We start from the raw sequence: 7,141 nt of genomic DNA, 5'->3' as shown, positions 1-7,141 counted from the left end.
GCCCCCCTGGCCCTGCCAGTACCCATTGCTTCCAACCCACAGTCCCCACACTCCCAATATAGCCCACCCCACATCCCTGCTTATCTGAGACAGTGCCTAGGTCTGGGTCACTGCTGCAGCCTTGCCCCGCTCCCATTTGACCCAGCATGCCAAGGCAGTGTGCTGGGGCAGCAGGGGCACAGGGCAGCCACAGAGATGATCTGACCAGGTGCCAGAGCATCTCTCTGGAGGACTCAGCCTCCAGTTGTCTCAGGGCATGCTCCTGTGCCACTTTTTTCTGGCATGTTTTTTTTTATTTTATTTCTTTTTGATACCAGGATTTCCCAGTATCAAATTTAGAGCCTGAACTGCAAGTATGCAGTGCAGGGAACATTTCTTTGTTGTTGTTCTTAGTGTGCCTCTCACAGCATCTCAAATTGCTCTGAGGTGCTACAACAGGCACATGTGCTCATCTGGATGCACCCAATGAGTGCAAACAATGTCTTAGGTGGGCATTGGATGAGAGCTACAGTGAGACAGAGCAAAGGTTAAAGAGCTGGTGCAGAAGCATATCAGAATAAAAAAGACAGCAGAGCAAAACCTGTGTGCTGTTACTGATCTACTTCTGGCTTCCCAACCAACCTGCTGGGAGAGCCCCCTGGCATGTAAATGACCTGCTGCATCAGAACCACCCTCATTTTCCCTTTCGTTCACCACGGACTCAACAAAGTAGTGCATACACAGCAAATAAAGGCAGACAAGAATTTTCCATATAAGCTGTTTATCAACAGAAAATTTGGTTTTCAACTATTTTTTTCTCTCACAAAAATTGTCTGCTTTCTATGGAAAATGTTTGGGTTTTATCATCTCTCAAAAATTTCAATTAAAATTAAACTTTTCAAGTTTTGTAGGAGATTTCAATTGGGAAAACAATTTTGGACCTGCTCTATAAGCAAGATATGCTGGGTGACGAATACAGATTCCAACAGCTCTTTTCAACTGCAATTAAAGGAAGGCCTAGTTTCTCATAAATGACTACTGATTTTGACTCTCCAACCTAAGACACTTTAAAGAGAGTCTCATCTTCAGAGAGTGGGTGCTCAGCCCTTTCTGGAAATCATGTTTCATTTAGGTCTCAAACCGAGCATCCCAAAATAAAGGTGCCCACATTCACAAATTACTTTTGAAATCTTTGGCCTGAGTTTTCAAACATGTCCCAAATGCATGAGTATGGGGGAGAGTCCCCTACACTCAGATCCTGACCCAAATGTGAGATGAACAGGACTACAATTTTATTCCAGACTTATCTCTCTAATGCAGTGCAACAGCTTTTCAAACAGCACATAATTTATAATGCATTCATACATGAGCATCACTATAAATTCAAACACGTATTTAAAAAACAGGACATGGGTTATGTGCACAAACGGTTTGCTTCTCTCTTTTTTTTTTTAGACCAATAAAACACACTTAAAAAGGGCTCCATGAGCACAATCTGCTCATTTATTTTTCTTGGAAACTTTCAGTGTCCTTAACTCCTTTTAGACCCATAAGAGGTGAATGATTAAGTTGAAACTATTATCTTTGAACACAACATCTCGGCTGGCAGAAGGCCAAGCTGAGAGGAAAAGTGAACTGAGATAAACAAGATACAGCTATTGTGTTTGACTTGTTCTTGCAGTTATTAGCTGAGAAGACTAGCCAGGCTGAAAAGTAGTCTATGGGTGGAGATTGTCAATGAGACTGCAAATTTTGGAAGATTTTTTTTGCTGGCAGAAACGTAAGCATATACATAAACAAGATAGGTCAAATCCAACTTTTGCTGCCATTCCATCATTTTCAGTGCAGTTGTGACCACTTACATGAGGAACGATCTGGCACTATGTTGTATTTGAGACTTCAGAGACGTAGTTAGTTGTGTTAGTTTGAAGTCAGTCAGAAGGCAGGCCTCTGGCACCCACCAAAAAAAGAGGAAAGCATTGCCAATAAAACACTACAATTTGCAAGTGACATGGCTTGTTCCAGGATATGTCATCTGTTATTATTTCTGTTTATTTTTTGTACTTTTGTGGTGCCAAGGAACCCTCATCATGGACTGGGATTCCACCATGCCTTGTTCTGAAAAAAAAAAAGAACAAAAGGACAGTCTCTGCCATAAAGAACTGGCACTCTTAAGTCTCATGCCTACAACATGGGACCAGCCCAGAATCCTTGGTTATTTTCAGGCCCTGCCACATACCCATTGTGTGACGTAGCAAAGTCAATTAACTTCTCTGTGTTTTAGTTTCTCCATCTGTCAAATGGGAAAATATTTTTCTTCCTCATAGGAGTATTACAACGCTTAAATATTTCATCCTAAATTGTGACTTTAACTCACAGCCCTCAGTGGCAGAGTGGCAACACTAGGCTTTTATCTATACTAGGAAAATTAGGACTCAGATTCATCAACTGTCGAAAACATGCGCACGCTTCTACTGTTGTGCCATCTACTTGTGCTTGGACCAGGCAGAAATGACAGTTACAGCCTCACCATGGCTCCAACCATCAGAGTGGCACTGATAAAAAATTAAAGAACGGGATTTTCTTAGTGTAGGCTCAACCAAAGAGGCATTACATCTAAGTACATTTCTGTTGTTGTTGTGAAATCACTTTGGGCTTGTTTCAGGGAAGAGGTACAGGCGACACTGCATCTTCCTGTCTTTGAACATTTACAACCAAAGGAAAGAGTTGCATTCAACCTTTCTCTGTCTTGACATTCAAAATCCATTTCTATGGCTATGAAACATATAGTACCACCCCTGGTAAAGGATCATAAAAGGGTAGATCATTAGAAATAAAAAAGCACAGATTCTGAGCTGCAGCTAAAGAACTGTTATTTAGCCCAGCATTTTGCAACCCTAAAGTGGATTGCAAGAATATATGAAAGGGTCACGGACAAACTTTAAAAATGGATCAACAAACTTTAAAAATGGATTCTCTTTTACAGGAAAAAAACATGGGAAACCGTGGATTTTCCCTTGCAGGTTGACAGAGTTCCAGCCCACAAGGGGCTGCTTACAGACCCCCGTGTCCCACACACACCTCCCCTCCCGCACACACCCACCTCCTGCCCCACACACTGGGGGGCTGGGGCCTGGGGGCAGTGGGTCAAGAGTGAGGGGCACTGGGTCAGGACTGGCTATTGATGTTTACAAATGGGTCCTGATACAGAAAAAGTTGAGAATCACTGCTTTAGCCAAAAGGGGACAGGCTCAAAGGTGACTTTACGTAATTTTTGCATGCCTCTGGTCTTGGGCTGCCTTACACTGGACTGGGTCTTGGCACAGTTCTGCATAGCCTCAAAGCTGCCCTATTCTGTGCTGCCTGCCAGCAGGTCAATTTTGGTAGCCAGGAACTGTTAGGGTATATGGACATCCCAGCCACATCATCTTTTCTTAGGCCATGCCCCTGTGTTAGCAGCCAAAAGGAAGTGTCAGTGATTTTCCTAAGCAGATGGAAAATTGGTCTGCCAAGGTTGGTGGATCCCAGACTTTTAGCATGACTTTTAACATGGAGCCCCATGGGACTAGTTTCCATGCTATGTCTGTGAAACCTGTATCTCCTGGAACACAAGTCTTGTTTTGTTCATCCTCATTTTCTTCCTTTTATTAAAGCAAATCTAAATTTGTCTTGACACTGTTCTTTTAACAGACATATAATAAATCAGACATTTTAATGGGATAACCCTGGTTTCTTGAGCCAGATACATTCCCCCATTTCCTGGATGAGGATGATGACCATCAGTACAAACATTACATTTCTGCTTCACTTGGGCATGAAGTCAGCAGACTACAAGAGTCTCCATCTGGAGTCATTTTACCACGCTAAAGCCATCCTACAGAAGCAGCCACTGCTTGCTAATATAAAAATACTTGGGAAAAAAAGCTGTAAGTTTTATTAGTTTAGTTGGGGGAGGAGGGGAAGCACTATTCAAGGCTTCCATTAACTTTTATGAATATCTCCAAAAGATGTATTTTTATAGTAACACTGAAGCAGAGAAATAAAAATTGAGTTTCTTGATGCAATTACAGTCTCTCATTAGAAGCAACTCTAATGTGTCAAGAGCCAAGCCCTACTACTCACCTTTGAAATGTGTCCTTTGAAAGCAACAGGGGTACTATGATCCCAGCACTCATTCCTGCCCATGGCAGAGGTTCAGACTTGATGATCTGCTCAGGTCCCTTCCAACCCTAGAAACTATGAAACCATGAAAGAGTCCTATGCTGAGAAGAAGGATGGTTCTGCAGATCAGACACTTAGCTAGCATTCAGGGGACCTCTGTTCAATTTCTGGGCTTTGCTCCAGACTCTTTGTATGACCCCAGTCTACTCAAACTCCAGTCCCCAACAGTCTGTTATACCAAGATGATCGCATTTCCTCAAAGAAAAAGAATTGTCATCCTGCACAGGACCCAACAACCATCCAGTCAAGGATTCCATCTCAGTGACCTGTATCACACATGTGAAAGGAACATGCAAAAGTCCCACAGAAGGTATGTCTAAGATAATGTACCCCAAATAATCTAGCGGGGGCCATAGCTGGGCCCCTGGCACTCTATGAGCACTCGTGGGGCACTGGCCAGGTACCAGAGGATTGGGAAAGGGCCAATGTGGTCCCTATTTACAAGAAGGGGAGAAAAGAGGACCCCGGCAATTACAGGCCAGTCAGTTTCACCTCGGTCCTTGGGAAGACCTTTGAGAAAATTGTCAAGGAGCACATCTGCAAGGGCCCAGCAGGGGAGGTAATGCTCACGGGCAACCAACATGGGTCCACTGATGGCATGTCCTGCCTGCCTAACCTGGTTTCTTTTTATGATCAGGTCACAAAGTCCCTGAACGAGGGTGTTGGAGTGGATGTCATCTTCCTGGACTTTAAGAAGGCCTTTGACACGGTTTCCCACCACATTCTCTTAAAAAAAACTTGGTGACTGCGGCACTGATGCCTACACAGTCAGATGGGTGGCAAATTGGCTATACGGTCACACCCAGAGAGTGGTGGTGGACGGGTCATTTTCGACCTGGAGGGATTTGGGCAATGGAGTCTCCCAGGGCTCAGTCCTGGGGCCTGTACTGTTCAACTGGATGTGGGTGCATAATGCACACTGTCCAAATTCTGACAACACCAAGTTGTGGGGCGAGATGGGCACACTGGAGGGGAGGGACAGAATCCAGCTAGACCTAGACAGGTTACAGAGGTGGGCCGATGAGAATAGGATGGAACTCAATGCAGACAAGTGCAGGGTGCTGCATCTAGGAAGAAGGAACCAGCAACACATGTATAGGGTGGGGAACTCCCTTCTTGTCAACACAGTGGCAGAAAGGGAACTTGGAGTAACTGTTGACTCCAGGATGAATGAGCCACCAATGCAAGGAAGTGGTAAGTAAGACTAACTGCACCTTGTCACGCATTTACAGATGCATCACAAGCAGGTCCAGGGAGGTGATCCTTCCCCTCTATGCGGCACTGGTCAGGCCGCAGCTTGAGTACTGCATCCAGTTCTGGGCACCGCACTTCAAGAGACATGTGGCCAGCATCAAGAGGGTCCAGAGCAGGGCCACTCGCATGGTCAAGGGGCAGTGAGGCAGGCCCTATGAAGACAGGCTGAAGGGCCTGAACCTATTCAGCCTCCACAAGAGGAGGCCGAGAGGGGATCTGGTTGCCATTTACAAACTCACCAGGGGGGACCAGCGGGAATTGAGGGAGGCTCTGTTCCCCCGGCACCACCCAGGGTTACTAGGAATAATGGTCACAAGTTGTTAGAGAGAAGGTTCATGCTGGACATCAGGAGACATTACTTTACAGTTAGGGCTGTCAGGCTCTGGAATGGGCTCCCAAGTGAGGTGGTACTCTCTCCTACCTTGGGGGTCTTCAAGAGGAGGCTGGACAGATATTTGGCTGGGGTGATATGATCCCAGCACCCTTTCCTGCCTGGGGCACGGGGTTGGACCTGATGATCTGTTTAGATCCCTTCTGACCCTAAGTACTATGATACTATGATACATTAGGTCTCATTCTGATCTGTACTTGTCAGAGATGGGTTTATGAAGTTTTATAACCCTTCCACCTGTTTTTATGTAATATTGAGACTTCTGGATATACCTCTGAAATCCAAATAAATGCCAATCTCTTTATGAAACTTGTTAAATTCTTGGCCTCAACAATTTATTGTGACAGTGAGTCCCACAGCCTAAATATATATTGAATGAAAAAAAATTAATTTACCAGCAATCAGTCTTTAATTGGCCAGCTTTTCTCCCCAAACAATTGCATTAATAATTGTATATTTTATGGTGCAACCTTATTTCCCAGTACATTTTCAGCAAATCACAGTGGGTCTAGTTCTGTTTCTACAGAAGTCAGAAAGAAAACTCCAAATTTAATGAAAGCAGGATTGGGCCCTTAATGGTTATATCCAAACAGTTGGTGCTGTTAATCTATTTCATGCCCTTTTCATTGACATTATCAGCATACTCCTCAGTCAATCCTCCACCAGTATATTTGAGTACATCTTGCAAAATAATAGCTCACCCCCAGCGCTATCAGATGATGGAACATTCCTCAGCTCATCCTTTGCTTCCAGATGTTCATGAGCTGAGCTCTCATTAAACTAAATGGGAACTAAAACAAAAATATCATACTGATGGATAAATGCATTACAGCTGGGAGTCCGTTCTCAATTACATTAAAAATGTCATCTGGGAAATAAGCTAACTGCCTGAACTATGGAGCTTTCATAAGAGTTGATTTAATAAACAGCTCTGCTGCAATTTGTGTCTCATTAAGTACATAGGATATCAAATATGCCACAGTGGGCGCATCTACACAAAATGCTTAACTGTGCTGTAGTGTAGTTTACTGTACAGTAAGCACACGCATCTACATGTGCGCACGCTTACTGTAAAGTAAAAAGCCATAATCCTGAGTAAATTTGATATCCGCAAATGCAGGTATCACATTTACTCACAATTAGTTACTGCGCAGTAACGCACATGTAGATGCAACCCAGGAGCAAATTTGCTCCCAGGTCAACCCTGCCACTAGGGGGCTGGCCTGAGGCTAGCCTCAGGGCTCTGGGCTGCGAGCCTCTCCTGCCCCAGGGCTGGGCTGCCTTAGAGGCAGCCCC

Source organism: Gavialis gangeticus, unplaced genomic scaffold, assembly GCF_001723915.1.
Source record: "Gavialis gangeticus isolate Ggan-Ray unplaced genomic scaffold, GavGan_comp1, whole genome shotgun sequence".
NCBI lineage: Eukaryota > Metazoa > Chordata > Crocodylia > Gavialidae > Gavialis > Gavialis gangeticus.
This window is presented reverse-complemented; position numbering follows the sequence as displayed.